We start from the raw sequence: 18,444 nt of genomic DNA on the forward strand, positions 1-18,444 counted from the left end.
ACAGAAAAGATGCTCAACATTAATTAGTCATTAAGGAACTACAAATCAAAATCACAAAGAGATCCCACTTCATAACCACTAAGATGGCTTTAATGAAAAAAGCAGAAAATAACAAATGTTAGTAGGGAAGTGGTGGAATTGGAATCCTCATATACTGCAGGTGGGAACATAAATGGTACACTGTGAAAAACACATTGGTGGTTCCTCAAGAAGTTAAATGTATAAACATCATATGTTATGGATTGAATTGTGCCCCCCAAAAATATGTGCTGAAATCCTAATTCCTATACCTGCAGATGTAATCCCATATGGGAATTGAGTTTTCTTTGTTATGTTAACGAGGCCATATCAGTATAAGGTGAATCCTAAACCTAATAACTTCTGAGCTATGAAAAGAGCAAATCAGACACAGGAGCAAACACAAATGGGGTGAAGACAGACGCTACATGAAGACTGTCAAGGAAATGAGGAACGTCTAGGGTACAGAAGATGAAAGAGACAAGGATCTTCCTGCAGAGCAAACAGAGAGAGAGCCTTCCTCTATAGTCAATGCCCTGAATTCAAACTTCTAGCTTCTTCAACTGTGAGAAAATAAATTTCTGTTCTTTTAAGTCACCTATTTGTGGTACTCCTGTTACAGCAGCACTAGGAAACTAAAACATCACATGATCCAGTTACTCCACTCCTAGGTACATACACAAAATAATTGGAAACAGCAATTAAAACAAAAACTTGTACACAAATGTTCATAGCAGAACTATTGTTATTGTTGTTAGCTTCCATCAAGTCAGCCCCCAACTTATGGTGACCCCAGTACAACAGAACAAAATACTACCTGCTCCTGAGTCATCCCCATGATTGGCTATGGATTGCACCATGGTGATTCATAGGGTTTTCACTGGTTGCTTTTTGGAAGTAGATCACTGGTTGATTTTTGGAAGTAGATCACCAGGCTTTTTTTCCTAGTCCATCTTAGTCAGGAAGCTCCACTGAAACCTGTTCAGTATCATGCAACATGCAAGCCACCACTGACAGGCAGGTGGTGGCTGCACATGAGGTATATTGGCTGGGAATCGAACCTGGGTCTCCTGTATAAAAGGCAAGAATTCTATCACTGAACTACCAATGTCCAATTGCCAAAAGGTGGAAACAACCCAAAAGTCCATCAACTAATGAATGGATAAACAAATGTGGTATATCGATACAAAGGAATACTATTTGGCCGTGAAAAAGGAATGAAGTTCTGATATATGCTACTACTGATAAATGGATGAAGCTCAAAAACATTATATTAAATAAAACAAGCCAGACATAAAGGGTCACATATTATGATTCAATTTATATGAAACATCCAGAATAGGTAAATCCACAGAGACAGAAAGAAGACTTGGGGTTGCCAGGGGCCCAGGGGAGGAGCTAATGGGGAATAACTGCTTAATGCATATGGGGTTTCCCTTTGGGATGGTTGCACAACACTGTGAATGTACTAGATGGTCACTAAATTATTCACTTTAAAACGGTTAATTTTATGTATGTGAATTTCATGCCAATAAAAAAAACTTTAAGCAATTAATAGTTATAATACATGTTGGAAAATGTGCAAATTACAAGCACAGTTCTTCCTTTCTGAGAGTAAAATGTGTAAAGTACAAGTACAGTTTAGGCAAATAAAGTACTCTTCAACATTTAAGATCAATAGGTATTTTATTTCTCTAAGTAAAGCAGAGGTTCAGCTCCTACTCTTCTCTCTCTCTCTCTCTCTTCCTCAACTTGTATTCATAGATATTTACTTATCACTGGTTCCTCTGTGGGATTATTCCCTCTGGAAATTCACTACTTCGATGAAGTTTAACTGGATATCTCAATCATCAGAAACTGAATATGAACTACACTCATAGTCAATTAAACTTCAACAAATTTCTAGCCTTAGAAATGAAATTAAATCAAATTATTGCAGCTGACCAGAATCTCTCTTATATCAAAGAGCAGAATACCCCAAAACTTCAGTTGCCTTCAATTTTCATTAACGTGACTAAGAACATTTAAATGCTTTAATGTCCTAATATTTTATGGTTACTGATATCCTAAAACCACAAAATTAACTCTGTTCCTCAGGCTTTATTTCAGAGTTAAAAGACTGATTTCCTCAAGTAGTAATATACATAGAAACAACAGAAATATCTTCCTTGTGATCGCTTTCTTTTAAGAGTAATGTAAAGGTAGATATAAAAATGCCTGATCATGTTACTCCTTATATAAAATTCTTTAACAGATCCAAGAGCCTTCAGGATAAAATTTAAAACTAAATTGTGGGTTTTCTGGGAAGATGGCAGCATGAGCAGATCTAAGATACTGACCTTCCTCCAGGAGCACCAATAAAAGCAACTACAAATCTGTCATATCAACTCTGTAAGAACTATGAAAGGTATGCAGAGGAATGCAGCAACTAACTGCAAGCTGAAACAAGAAAAAAGAGGCTTTTAAATGGTAAGAAAAAAATTTTTTCTACTGAATCAACCCTTCCTTCCCCACCCCCCACAAAGTGTGGTGACCACAGCTGCTGCTGCTGCAGCAGACAAGGACCATGGTTCACATTCTCAGAGAGGAAGCCAATCTCTGGCTCTGGAGTAAACAGGGCTGACTTTGCTGGCCGATTGTTCAGTGTGTCTGTTCTGATCTGTCTGGGAGCTGCTTGAAAGACTGAAGCCTTAGTCTGGCCTGAACTGAGTTCACGTAGGGCAAGGGAAGGAGCAGAGAGCAAAGACAGAAGACTTTGACTGCCTGACAGTTTCTTGCACAAATTAGCACTTGCAAAAGCTTTATGTATACAGGGGAACTGAAAAAGCCACATGCGTGCTCAGAACTAACATATTATAATATTGTAATGTCCTGGTTTAAATAAAAAAAAAATATAAGTCATACAAAGAAACTAGAAATGATGGCCCATTTAACTGAACAAGACAAGAGGACAGAAATTATCTCTATGGAAGCTCAGATAATAGACAGAATAGAAAACTTGAAAACAACAGTATTAAACATGCTCAAAGAACTAAAGGAAAACACAGTCATAAAACTAAAGGAAATCAGGAAAATGATACATGACTATCAACAAGGAGACAGAAACTATAAATAGGAACCAAAAGACTTACTACAGCTGAAAAACACAATAACTGAAATGAAAAATTCAATGGAAGGACTCAACAGCAGATATGAGCTGGCAGAAGAAAGAATCAGGTAAGTAGAAGATAAGACCATCAAAATTATTGAGTTTGAGAACAAAAAGAAAAAAGGATCAACAAGCTGAGCAAAGGCTAATGAGATTATGGGATATCATCAAATGAAGCAACACACACATTATGAGACCCAAAGGAAAAGAGAGGAAGGGACACAAAGAATATTTGAAGAAATACTAGCAGAAAACTTTCCAAATTTGATAAAGGACATGAATGTACAAATTCAAGAAGCTCAACAAACTCTGAATAAAAAAAAAACCCAAAGAGATCCACACTGAGACACTTTATAATCAAACTCTCAAAAACCAAAGATAAAAACCTTGAAAGTAGCAAGCGAGAAATTAATTGTCATATAGAAGGGATCCTCAATAAGATTAAGTTCCAATTTCACTTCACAAACCTTGAAGGCCAGAAGACGGTGGAATGAGACATTTAAAAAGCTGAAAGAAAAGAACTGTGAACCAAGAATTCTGTATCTGACAAAACCGTATTTCAAGAATGGGGGTGGGCGGGTGGGGGTGGGAATTAAGACATTCCCAGATGAACAAAAGCAGAGTGAGTTTATGATGACTACACCTGCCTTACAAGAAATGTTAAAGAGAGTCCTTTAGGTAGACCTGAAAGGACACTAGACAACAGCCCGAAGCTGTACATAGAAAACAAAGATCTCTGATAAAGGTAATAACCATGGGTAAATATAAGGGCCACTTTTATGATATCTTTTGGTTTGTAACTTTAGCAGTTATGTCCCACATGATGCCAAAAGACAAACAGATTTAAAAAGATTATAAATTTATGCTACTGGGTACATAATCTATAAAGGTGTAATTAATGATAACAACTACATAAAGGAGCAGGGAGAAATGGTATAAGAATAGAGTTTTTATGTATTATTGAAGTGAAGTTGGTATCAACTTAAAATGCTGCTGTAGGTGTTAGCTGCCACGAAGTCAGCTCCCCACTCATGCCAACCCCATGCACAATGGGATGAGACCATTGTGATCCACAGGGTTTTCACTGGCTGATTTTTTTTAAAGTAGCTCACCAGGCCATACTTCCTAGTCTGTCAAGAAATAGGTTAAACAGGTTAAAATAGGCTGTTATAAATTCAAGATGTTAAACGTAATTCTCATGGAAACCACAAAGAAAATATCTAAAAACTATATACAAGGGAAAAGAGAAGGGAATCAAAATGGTTCACTACAAAAAATCAACTAAACACAGTGATGGTGGTATTAAAGGAAATGTAGGACATCACTGAAAGAAATTAAAGACCTAAATAAATGGAAGGACATTCCATGTTCATGAACTGGAAGACTTAATATTGTTAAGATGTCAAAGCAATCTTTAGACACACTGCAATTCTTACCAAAATTCCAACAGCCTTCTTTGCAGAAATGGACAAGCCAACCCTCAAATTTATATGGAAGTACAAGGGGCCCTGAATAGCCAAAGCAATCATGAAAAAGACACAGGAGGACTCACACTTTCCAGTTTCAAAACATACTATAAAAGTACAGAAATCAAAATAGTCTTGTACTGGTATAAGTATAGAGATGTAGACCAATGGATGAAAATAGAGAGTCCAGAAATAAACCTCCACATCTATGGTCAACTGATTTTTGACAAGGGTGCTAAGTCCATTCATTGTGGAAAGAAGAGTGTCTTCAATAAATGGTTCTGGCCAAAGCTAAGAAGTTTCCTGAATACAATCAAATACTTTGAGAGACAGAGTAGCAGGGGTACGGATCTGGGGACCATGCTTTCAAAGGACATCTAGGTCAACTGGGATAACAAAGCTTATTAAGAAAATGTTCTGCAACCTACTTTGGTGAGTGGCGTCTGGAGTCTTAAAAGCTTGCAAGCGGCCATCTAAGATGCAGCAATTGGTCCCAACCACCTGGAGTAAAGGAGAATGAAGCACACCAAAGACACAAGGAAAAGTAGCAGCCCAAGAGACAGAAAGGGCCACATAAAACAGAGACTTCATCAGCCTGAGACCAGAAGAACCAGATGGTGCCAGCTACCACCAATGACCGCCCTGGCAGGGAACACAACAGAGAGTCCCTGATGGACCAGCAGAAAGATGGGGTGCAGAACTCAAATTCTAGTAAGAAGACCAGACTTAATGGTCTGACTGAGACTGGAGGTACCCTGGAAGGCATGGCCCCCGGATGCTCTATCAGCCCAGAACTAAAACAATTTCCAAGGCCAACCTTCCAAAGATTGGACTGGACTGTGGGACATAAAGTGATACTCGTCAGGAGTTGCCACTTAGCTCAAGTAGATACAAGAGACCAAAGGGGTAGCTTCTATCCAGAGGTGAGATGGGAAGGGAGAGAGGGTTAGGAGCTGGTTGATTGGACATGGGGAATCAGGGGTGGAAAGGAGGAGTGTGCTGTCACAGAACAGGGTGAGCAATTAGGGTTACATAACAATGTATGTATAAAATTTTGTATGGGAGACTAACCTGAAATGTAAACTTCATTTAGACTACAACAATAAAATAAATAAATAAATAAATGGTTCTGGGACAACTGGGTCTCCACAGGCAAAATAATGAAGTTAGACCCATATATCTCACACCATATATGAAAATTAACTCAAAATAGATCAATGACCTAAATGTAAAAGCTAAACCCATGAAACTATTAGAACAAAACACAGAGGTAATGCTTTGGGACCTAGTTTTCAAAAATGAATTCTTAAATATGACACCAAAAGCACAAGTAACAAAAGACAAAAAATAGATTAAATAGAACTTCATCAAAATTAAAATCATTTGTGCATCAAAGGACTTTATCAACAAAGTGAACTGACAACCTACAGAATGAGAGAAAATATTTGGGAACCATATATCTTTCTAATAAGGGTTTAATATCCAGAATATATATAAGAACCTCTACAACTCAACAACAAAAAGACAATCTAATCAAAAAAATGAGCAAAGGATTTGAACAGACATTTCACCAAAGAAAATATACAAATGGCCAATAAGCACATGAAAAGATGCTCAACGTCACTAGTCATCAGGAAAATACAGATTAAAACTATAAGAGATACCACTTGACTCCCACTATGATAATTTTATCAGAAAAACAGAAAATAGCAAGTGTTAGCGAGGATGTGGAGAAATGAGAACCATCGCTAATAGGGCAAGCAAAATGTGGTATACAATGGAATATTACCCAGCCATAGAGAAAGGAAGTTCTGATACATGCTACGACATGAATGAACTTTTGAAAACATTATGCTGAGTGAAGTAAGTCAGGCATGAAAGGACAAATATTATATGATCTCAATTATATGAAATATCTAGAAAGCACAAACGCATAAAAACCAAAGTTTATTAGTGTTTACCAGGGGCGGGTGAGAGGGGTCCAAGTGGGGAGTTACTGTTTAAGGGGTACTGAGATTTTTTTTAGGGTGACGGAAAAATCTGAAAACTGTGGTGATGGTTGCACAGCATAGTGAATAGAATTAAAATCACTGATTTATACACATAAAGTAGTTGAAATGGCAAATGTTTCATTATATATATTGTACTTCAATTTAAAAAAAAAATCTTAAAAAAAAAACCTAAATCGTGACTTAGCGCAGAGGTTCTTCATAAAGTGGCTCCTGCCTATATTTCCAGCTTTGTCCCTTGCCATTCTTCCTCTAACTGTTCTTCTCTCTGTTACTCAACTTTCTCTTCTACAGCCTCTTACTTTTCTAAAGCTCAGGCCTAGTATTATCCTAGGAACCTTCCCCGGAAATTCTTTGAGGTATGCGCCTCCACTGTGCCACCACAATCTGACAAAACTAATTTAAATTGTTTATCACTTCTATTATTCTGTAAGCTCTTTTAAATTAGGGCTTTAAGTTAGGAACTCTACTTTTTCTGACTCTGCCTCCCTAGCATCCAGCACAATAAAAGGCAAGTGACTGTAATATAAATGAAGACAAGAAAGAGTGAATAATTACTAAATTCTGTATTAATGTCTAAAACACTGCAACTTGTTTTTCCTTTACATAATGGCAAAGGGTGGAAACTACATATTAGGCTACATTTTGCTCTTTTTTATTACTATGCAGTCTTATTAGTAAATAACTTCAAACAGACAACATTAATTTTGCAGACATCTTTCTTTAAACATCTGGTTAGCTAACTGGAGTATACATTTAGTCTGATTCTCATTCAACAGAAGCAAATCATTAGCTCTATTTTATCTACACTGGTAAAGCAAAACATCACGGTCATAGGCATTTTATAAGAAGTCTTAAAAGCAGAATTTTTAACTGGAAAATTCCAACTACCTCATTTTACCGATGAGGAAATGACGTGAGAGGTCAAGTTATTTACGCAAAGTCACCCAGCTAATTAGTAGGCATGTTGGGTAACACCTAGATTCCCTTAACGGGGATGCTTTCAGCTATAGTATAACCTGATTTCCATTTCAACCTCATAGGCAAACAAGGCAATGAAATTCATAGTACTCTTCTCTTTCCCCACTAGGAGTCTAGTGAGTGCATGGGTCTTTGATACTTGCAGCATTTAGCTGATTGCTTTATTTTTAAGATCTGGTCCCTGCCCACCTTTCCAGCCCTAACACAAGCTCTTTCTCCCCATCATAAACACTTAATGAGTACCTACATTTTCTGAGTATTAAATACATCCAAGTCATTCCACTGGAGGCTGGGAAGTAAGGCAGAGGAGACACATACGAGTGAGAAAGCGCATCCTTCAAAGTGCTCTACAAAATTCAAAATTAGTTACAACCTGGCACAGCACTTTTAGTACTGTTGTTTAAATGTTGTGATTTTATAAATACATAATACAAGAAAAATGTAAACTCCTTTCCATTATGAAAATGCACCTTATTTCTCCCATTGGAAGATAAGCTCCATGAAGGCAAGGATATTTGTCTCTTTGGTTCACTGGTGTACTCTTGAGAGCATAGAACAGTGCCTGAAACAGTAGGAACTTAATAAATATTTGTTGAAAGGATGAATGCTATAAAAAAAAAACCATAAGCAGGAGGTTCCAGGTAATGTTTCCAAAAAGGTGGAAATCTTTCCTTGAACTCCTCATACTCAGCCACACAATTTTATATTTGATTGATCTTGCATTACATGAAACTAATAATAGTTCAGAAGTGGATAAATTATATTGTTTAACCGTTTAATTATACTGTTGTAACATCATGCTCTACCCAACTGCACCAAATCCTAGAAAACCTGCAAAGGAAGTAAACCTACATGCACTTCCTCTACTGGTTAGTCCCGAGCCTCTTTTCAAGTATCAAGGATCTCCATGTTTTACTTTCTTTCTTACAGTAGGTCCTGGTATCTCTGTGTTTGCACCCATTTGTGAAGATGATGATGATGATAACAAAACAGCACCTCAATTACTATTTACCACATAACATGCACTTCTTATCTATTAACTCTAATTTTTAAACAACTCTCAAAAATTGGCATTATCATCATCATCATCATTTTACAGGTTGGGAAAACTGAAATAAAAGGTACAGGATTCATTCACAGAACCCCTATTCTTCCCATCACACCATGTAGCCTCCTTCTATGGTTGAGGGTTCTTCTCTCACAACCTCGGCTATAAGCAGAATACAATCCCTCCAGCTCCTGTCTTCTGAGTTACTCCCCCACCCCCCAGATAGAACAAGTACAATGGCTCTCTGATTTTAAATGTTTTCCCATTAATCAATTCAGGGAAACAAGGAAGTGATACAAAAATAAATTTGGGGATGCTACAACAATTCAACAAATGTTGATAGATGCCTAGCACTGTACAAAACTCACAGAATTTTTCAAAGTTTTTAGTGTGAGAACCCCTAGTCTCCAATTTACTGGCTCTCTTGCTGAAACAAGAAGTGGAAGCCTTGCTAGGTTTGCATAAATTTCCCTCCCAACTACCTTTCCTCCCTTTCTCCCAGGACACAAACCAATATACGCAACAGGGAAAAATAATGGGTGCACATTTATCAAGTGAGAAATGTGCATTTCTGAGGACCTTCAGGATTCACAACACTGCTGTGAAACTTTGTCCCACCAGGAAAAGAATGCTGTAGGCCATTTCCTCAGAATGGAGCAATTTAGTTGCTTCCCTTTTTATGAAATATACGAAGTTCCCCAGTTTCCATATCACATTTCCAAATGTCTGAACAATTCTGCTCCAAAACTAAACTCCCTATCATCCTCTCTCCTCCTAAACCACCTTCCACCAAAAGCTGTTCTTCATCATAATATCCTTACTTCCTTTAACAGCATCATTATCCTCCCCCCAAAATATCTTAGACCTACAGTTAATATCAGGTCCCAGTGTCAATGACAACATTTCTCAAATCTATACCCTTCACTACAATTTCACCATCATTACTTCTTGCCTAAATTATTATAAACTCCATGCTATTCCTACCTCCAGGCTTCCACTCTTCCATTGGACCCGTTTCCAGATTAACATTCATAAAGAGCTTTCCTAAACTAAAAACCATGTACAAAATCCTTAACCCGGAATTTAAGTATCTCCATAATCTGTATCCATCTATCTTTACCAACCTGCTTCCTAAACATACAACCTTGGTAAATGTTCTCTGCTTTCTTACCTCTACACCTTTGCACAAGCAGTATCCTCTACGTAGAACTGTCTCTCTTGTCCCACCCTCCTACACTGCTAACAATCTTTCAAATGGCCATATACTCAAACAAAGACAAAAGGCTGAAGCCTATCATTTACCGAACACATATTCTGTCTAGTGCTTTACAAATTATCCTAATCCCAACAAAAACAAGATGAGGAAGGAGTTACCGATAAGAAAACTGAGAGTCTAAAGGGTTTGCCAAAAGTCACCTAAATAGCCCCATAGTACTCCGTATTTTTCTATGAATCATGACACAAGAGGGACAAGCTTTATAATCAGGACGCCTGGGTTCAAATCCCAGCTACTTCACTAACTACCTGTGTGTGACCTCAACAACTGATGTAACCCTGATGCCTTAGCGTCCTCATCTATCCATATCAATGACTGTTGGGAGAATTACAGGACAGAATACAAAGTGCTTAGAACTGTATTCGGCTCATAGTAAACAATCAATGTTCACTATTATTACTGTTGTTATTTATATGCTATAATATATTAACTGTGACAACACAAATCATATGTTCTCATTGTTTCCAAAACAACTTTTATGTAGTATAAAAGCTTAATATTGCATTTTTGATATATGCTCAAAAAATACCTGCAGAATACATGGATTTTTAAACAATGATTCACCATCATGATTTATTAAAAGGAATTCACTTTTCTACTAATTCTGCTTCCTCTTTTGAGAAGACTAACAAACCTTACCAACTTTCTTCCCTATTTTATGTCAAGTGAAACTGTCATATGCAATACCAGATGGTAGTAACATGTCACATGGTTCAAAACATTAACCTTCTACTAAATATAACTAGTTCTGAGATTTTAAAATATCCAAAATCATACTTTTTCTTCAAAAGCCAACCATTTTTAGGCCACTTCAACACAAAATAAACACACCACGATATTTGACTAAGCAATATCATTTGAAACATCTTTATGGCAAGAACTATAAAACGTAAACTGTCTTCTTACCCAATTTAATTCAAAGACAGAAGCCTATCATACCCTAGTCCTATCCCCGCTTTGCTAAAATGAGTGTCTGAAAAACTTGTGATAAACTTATGTTACTCTGGCATACAGAGAAATATCCAAGAGCAGGAACTGAATGCTAGCAACAATTTGGGCCCCTCCAAAATGCTTGAGAGAAATGAACTTTAAACAAGGATAGATGAGAAGTTACCCCCAAGTTCTTTGTATTAAACCTCTCAAACCAAGATTTTGTACTCGTGATTTACTATTACATACAGTACATTAACAGGAGACCAGACACAAAGCTGGCCGACTTCAAATAAACACAGAGGTGAAAAATAGTCCAATAAAGCAGCTGTCATTCCTTACACAGAGAGAAATAACTGAGCTTCTATCCAAACATTTCAAAAAAACTCTGAGGTTTAACTATGGAACAGACATATTCTAGTTCATTGAATCCTCACAGCTCTACCCTTATTTACAGATGATGTCGCACAATTACCAAGTGGCAGATCTGAGATCTTGAACCCTGGCTGACTCCCAAAGTTCAGCTCCAGTGTTTTGAGACTTTTATTTTTGCCATAATCCATAACACACTTTACATTTACATCTTTGCCTTCACGCACATATATTTTTTTAATTTTTTAAAACTGAAACAAAAGCTTCATGAAATAATATTTAGTCTTACTCCACAAGATGCCCTCTGATGCTTGCTTGCTTGCTTTCTTCCCTTTTCTTTCTTCTGTTTATGTTAATCACTGAATGCATTACAAAATCCACTGAGTCCCTACTGGCCCTACATTGCGGCACTGCACTACACTTCTTATCTTGTTTAAAAGTTCTTTTTAACTCCTACCACAACCCACTTTTGTGACTATGAAATGGAACTTAAAAAAAAAAAAAAAAGTCCCTCCTTAAAACCTGAATGGATCTTTCTCTATTCTTTGGAGGCACACCCGCCTTATTTATATTGTCTCAAAAACTGCAGATGTTCCCCTTTGGAGAACAACACATCATTGCTGAAAGGAATGCATTGTTTTTAACCTTCCTGCTTACTAGCTGTACCAGCGACGAATATTCACAGCGGGACAGGTTTGGGGTAACAACAGATGACCTCGGCAGCTGCCCACGGTGCTGAAAGTGAGGGGGAAACTATAGTTTTTTGAAATTTACTACAGCTGCATTCGGACAAAATAGATTTCCCAAAAGCTGGCAGAGAACACTCAATGGCTGCCGTCAAAGTTGCGTCTGTGCTCCGGGATACTATCTCTTGGCTTCGGTGTCTGTCCACTCCCTCTCTGGGGCAGACAGAGTCCTTTTATCACTGCGGGTCAACTCAGTAAGCGTCCTGGCACAGCGGCACTTTTATTTAATAGGGCAGGGACGTGGTATCTGGCCCTAGCACAGTCACGTCCCAAACTGCAATGTGAGCTTCAAGGAGGGAAAAAAGAAAGTAAGAAAGAAAAAAGGTGGCTGTACTCTACCCTTCCCCTCTCAAAACAAAACAAAACAAAACAGCCCCGGCAACTGAAGTCAAGCAATGTCGCCCGAGGATTTTGTGGCAAGTGCTAGACGCAAAAAAGGCTTCCAAACATCTCCCCAGGCTCCTGCAGCCTCCGGAGCACAGGATGAAAAGCAAAACTGACAAGCAGCAACTTTAAACACACCGGACGCGGGAAGGGGAGGTCTCGGTCCTCCAAGCGCCTGGCTTTTTTTCTTTTTTTTTTTTTCTCCCCTCTTTGCAAAAAACCCTGGTGGGGAGAGGCACAGCCGTCTGCAGCGGGGCCGACCCGGAGCTTGGGGGCCGGCGAGGGGGTGTGTTCTCCGAGCCAGGCCCCGCGGGGACAACCTGCCCCACCAGCGACTGGCCTCTGTAGAGTCGACAGGGGCTCTTACCTGGAAGCCTGGCACCCGGAACACAAACAGGCTCACCGGCGCGTCGCTGCGGAAGATGCCACTACCGAGACTTCATGACTGAACATCCGCACCGAACCCCACAGCCCCGAGCCGGAGCGGGGACGACAACACCGCGGCCAGGCGGAAGTCCCGCCCCGCGCGCCTCATTGGCCCTCACCCGAAGTCGGAGAGAAGCCATTGGGCCGCGGGGCTGCTCGTTAAGGCCGCTTCCCACTCTCACGCCGGTCTCGTCGCTTGCTTCTGCGCCACTGGGAGGACTGCCCAGTTCGCGGAGTCGTGTTCTTGGCCGCGTGATCCGTCTTCCCTAGAAGGGCAGTGCAGGGCGGGGCGGGCTTCTAGGGTACTGGGGCGACGCTGAAGAAGCCGCTCTTGGCGGGGAAGGGGCAGGCTGGCCGAGGGGACGGGCTGTGGGTATCTGCTGCCAACCGTGCGCCACCAGGGGTGGTAGCCGTGGGGTCAGGAGGGTGCGAGGCCGAACGGCCAGCGCGCCAGTCTGGTCCACTCCGACTGTTGGAAGTAGCCCGAAATGCGACTGCCGGGGGCCTGGCTCTGTCGCCGAGGCGTCTTTTCCCTGCAGAACACCCATCCGACCCGCTAAAGGGAAGAGGGCGAGGCCTCTGAACCGTGTCCAGGCTGAGATTGGGGGTGGCTGAGACCGAGTCCAGTGCCTCTGAGTCCAGGTCACGTTGTCAGAGGTGCCAGTGGCCAAGGTCTGAACTCGAGTCCCCGCGGGCCTGGCTCGGAGCCGCGCTGACGTCAGCACTCTGGGCCTGACGCGCGCCACCCCCAGCACTCAGCAAAAGCCAAACTGTGATTCAGCCTCTAGGTCACCCTTTTAAAACCCTTGCCTCCTTTTAAGAACCAAAAAAAATCTCTTCCGCTACCGTCCTTCTGATAAGTCTTACCCCTTATGTGTGCTCCAATCTTAAAGCAAGCTACTTTGAAATTTAAATTCCTGGGTTAGACTATTTACATTGATTAACCCAGTTGCCAGCTCCCAATTTAAAGAAGCAATGTGGCTTGCTACAAAGATTGCAAAGAGTGGTAAACTAGGATGTCAGAAGACCTAGATTCTGGTCTTAGTTCTGTTCAAAGTAATAACGATACCTTTTATGAGGTCTTTGGAGTCCCTGGGTGGTGCAATTAACCCACTGAGCTAATGAAAGAAAGATTGGCGGCTGGAGTCCACCCAGAAGTGCCACAGAAGAAAGGCCTGGCAATGTATTGTTGTTAGGTGCCCTCCAGTTGGTTCCAAGTCATAGCAACCCTAAGTACAACAGAACAAAGCACTGCCTGGTCCTGCGCCATCCTCACAATCTCATTGCTATGTTTGAGCCCATTGTTACAGCCCCTGTGTCAATCCATCTCATTAAGGGTCTTCCCCCTTTTCGCTGAACCTCTACTTTACCAAGCATGAGGTCCTTTTCCAGGGACTGGTCCCTCCTGATAACGTGTTCAAAGTACCTAAGTGAAGTCTCACCATCCTCCCTTCTAAGGACTGTTCTGACTACTTCTTCCGAGACAGATTTCTTCCGTTTTCTGGCAGTCCATGATATATTCAATTTTCTTTGCCAACATCATAATTCAAAAGTGTCAATTCTTCTTTGCTCTTCCTTATTCATTGTCCAGCTTTTGCATGCATATGAGGTGATTGAAAACACCACAGCTTGGAAAGGAGCACCATAGTCTTCAAGGTGGCCCTTTTGCTTTTTAACACTTTAAAGAGGTCTTTTGCAGCAGATTTGCCCAAAGCAATATGTCAATTGATTTCCTGACTGCTGCTTCTACGGGCACTGGTAGTGGATTCAAATAAAACGAAATCCTTGACAACTTCAAACTTTTCTACAGTTATCATGATGTTGCTTATTGGTCCAGTTGTGGGGATTTTTGTTTTATGTTGAGGGGTAATCCATACTGAAGGTTATAGTCTTTGATCTTCATCAGTAAGTGCTTCAAGTCCTCTTCCCTTTCAGCAAGCAAAGTTGTGCCACTCTGCATATTGCAGGTTGTTAGAGTCTTCCTCCAATCCTGAAGCCACGTTCTTCTTCATGTAGTCCAGCTTCTTGGATTATTTGCTCAACATACAGACTCAGTAAGTATGGTGAAAGGATACAACCCTGAATACCTTTCCTGATTTTAAACCGTGCAATATCACCTTGTTCTGTTCGAACAACTGCCTCTTGATTCATGTACCGGTTCCTCATGAGCACAATTAAGTGTTCTGGAATTCCCATTCTTAGCGATGTTATCCATAATTTGTTATGATCCACGCAGTTGAATGCCTTTGCATAGTCAGTAAAACACAGGCAAACATCTTTCTGGTATTCTCTGCTTTCAGCTAAGATCTATCTGATATCAGCAATGATATTTCAGGTTCCACATCCTCTTCGGAATCCAGCGTGAATTTCTGGCAGTTCCCTGTCAATGTACTGCTGGAATCGTTTTGAATGATCTTCAGCAAAATTTTACTTGCCTGTGATATTAATGATATTGTTCCATAATTTCTGCAATCTGTTGGATCACCTTTCTTTGGAATGGGCACAAATATTGATCTCTTCCAGTCAGTTGGCCAGGAAGCTGCTTCCAAATTTCTTGACATAGACAAGTGAGCACCCCCAGTGCTGCATCCATTTGTTAAAACGTCTCACTTGGTATTCCGTCAATTCCTGGAGCCTTGTTTTTTGCCAATGCCTTCAGTGCAGCTTGGACTTCTTCCTTCAGTACCATTGGTTCTTGATCATATGCTACCTCCTGAAATGGCTGAACTTTGACCAATTCTTTTTGGTACAGTGACTCTGTGTGTTCCTTCCACCTCCTTTCGATGCTTCCTTTGTCGTTCAATATTTTGCCCGTAGAATCCTTCAGAATTGCAAGTCAAGGCTTGATTTTTTTCTTCAGTTCTTTTCAGCTTGAGAAATGCTGAATGTGTTCTTCCCCTTTGGTTTTCTAACTCCAGGTCTTTGCACATTTCATTATAACACTTTGTCTTCTTGAGCTGCCCTTTGAAATCTTCTGTTCAGCTCTTTTATTTCATTATTTCTTCCTTTTGCCTTAGCTACTCTAGGTTCAAGAGCAAGTTTCAGAGTCTCTTCTGACATCCATTTTGGTCTTTTCTTTCTTTCCTGTCGTTTTAATGACCTTTACCTTCTTCGTGTATGATGTCCTTGATGTCATTCAACAACTCGTCTGGTTTTCGGTCACTAGTGTTCAATGAGTCAAATCTATTCTTGAGATTGTCTCTAAATTCAGGTGGAATATACTCAAAGTCGTACTTTGGCTCTCATGGACTTGTTTTAATTTTCTTCAGCTTCAGCTTGAACTTGCATACGAGCAATTGATGGTCTGTTCTGCAGTCAGCCCCTGGCCTTGTTCTGACTGATCATATTCAGCTTTTCCATCATCTCTTTCCACAGGTGTAGTTGATTTGATTCCTGTGTATTCCATCTAGCAAGGTCCAGTGTATAGTCTCCTTTTACGTTGTTGAAAACCATATTTGAAATCAAGGAGTTGTTGGTCTTGCAAAATCCTATTATGCAATCTCTGGCATCGTTTCTATCACCAAGGTCATATTTTCCAACTACTGACCCTTCTTCTTTGTTTCTGACTTTCGAATTCCAATCACCAGTAATTATCAGTGCATCCTGATTGCATGTTCAATCAATTTCAGACTACAAAAGTTGGTAAAAATCTTCAATTTCTTCATCTTTGGCCTTAGTGGTTGGTGCGTACATTGGAATAATAGTTGTATTAACTGGTCTTCCTTGTAGGCTTATGGATATTATCCCATCACTGACAGTGTTGTAGTTCAGGATAAATCTTGAAATGTTCTTTTTGACGATGAATGTGACGCCATTCCTCTTCAATTTGTCATTCCTGGCATAGTAGACCATATGATTGTTCGATTCAAAATTCAAAATTCAAATGTTCAATTCAACAGCAGTCCATTTCCACTCACTAATGACTAAAATTTTGACATATATGTGTTCCATTTCATTTTTGACGACTTCCAATTTTCCTAGATTCATACTTCATACATTCCTGTTCCGATCATAAATGGATGTTTGCAGCTGTTTCTTCTGATTTTGAGTAGTGCCATATCCACAAATGAAGGTCCCAAAAACTGTATTCCATCTACACCATTAAGGTCAACTGTACTTTGAGGCATCAGCTCTTCTGTAGTGGTATTTTGAGTGCCTTCCAACCTGAGGGCCTCAACTTCCACACTATATCAGACAGTATTCTTCTGCTATCCATAAAGTTTTCACTGGCTAGTATTTTTCTGAAGTAGACCACCAGGTCTTTCTTCCTAATCTGTCTTAGTCTGGAAGCTCTGCTGAAACCTGTCCACCATGAGTGACCCTGCTGGTGTTAGAAATACCAGTGACATACCTTCCAGCATCACAGTAACACCCAAGCCACCACAGTACAACAAACTGACAGACAAGTGGCAATCTACTTCTGAAAAATCAGCCACTGAAAACACTATGGAGCACAGTTCTACCGTGACACACATGGAGTCACCATAATCAAAATCTATCGACTGTGACTGGTAACTGGTAATGAGGCCTTTATATACTTAAAGTTTTTCAACCTCATCTTTAAAGGGGTTGGGGGGGGGGGAGTGGGCAGGCTATCACGTAGACTAGCACTAGAATACCGTTGGATGAAACTTGTAACTTTGATTGCTGGAGGCCGGGGGTGGGAACAGGGAGACTGAGTGGTTAGGAGACAGAACACAAGGAATACTCGCTATTGTGTGTTCTTTGTGTCTCTTGAATTTTGAACCGTATGAATCTTATCTACTCAAAATTTAAATACAAGAAATTTAAAAAGAACAGAGGCGGAAACGCAGCTTTTGAGTCGCCCGGCAACTTCTGTTGGGTCAGCGGCGTGAGGGACCCGCCACTGCGTGTGGCCGGTTCAGCCCAGCCCAGCCCGTTGTGCGCTCGCCACCCCCCACGCCCACCCCCCGGCCGAGCTCGGCGGGTGTCCCCCGGCTGGTCCTGGGCACTTCCCGTCCTTCTGCCGCGGCCAGGTGGTGCGGGGCTTCGGCTGCGGCTCCAAATAGCTGGGCATCCATCCCCACAGCTAAGTTTTCCTAATCTTCCAGCTGATATATCCACCGACATTTATTATGACTGGGCCAGTGTTGGAAGTGGAGATGTCCATAAGATGGTGATGAGCATAGGATGGAACCCATGCTACAAGAATACGGAAAAGTCCATGGAAACTCATATCATGCACACCTTCAAAGAAGACTTCTATGGGGAAATCCTCACCGTGGCCATCGTTGGCTACCTAAGACCAGAAAAGAACTTTGTTTCTTTACAGTCACTTATTTCAGCAATTCAAGGGGATATTGAGGAAGCTAAGAAACGACTGGATTTACCAGAACACTTGAAAGTAAAAGAAGACAATTTCTTCCGGTTCCTAAACGCAAAATACTGAATGGCCAGTGCTGAAAAATCGTCTTATTTATGAATTCACTGTTTTCTCGTATTTCACTATTCATAACTATGTAGTCTCATCTTGGTTATGTTTTAAAAATCAGACATTTTCCTACAACTGTGAATTAGTTTAAACATTACAATGTAGTTACTATGTTATGCTTCAGCTGTACCCATCATGCCACAGCACTAAAACGATACATTTAAAAATCAAAGTTCTTTTTTATGTAT

The 18,444-nt window shown here is 40.4% G+C and overlaps 1 pseudogene; it reads left to right on the top strand.

Moving 5' to 3' along the window:
- Nucleotides 1-17,554: 17,554 nt before the first annotated feature.
- LOC101353753 (riboflavin kinase pseudogene) lies at nucleotides 17,555-18,228 on the top strand (annotated as a pseudogene).
- The last annotated feature ends 216 nt before the right edge of the window (nucleotides 18,229-18,444 follow it).

This window comes from Trichechus manatus, unplaced genomic scaffold (assembly GCF_000243295.1).
Source record: "Trichechus manatus latirostris isolate Lorelei unplaced genomic scaffold, TriManLat1.0 scaffold00062, whole genome shotgun sequence".
NCBI lineage: Eukaryota > Metazoa > Chordata > Mammalia > Sirenia > Trichechidae > Trichechus > Trichechus manatus.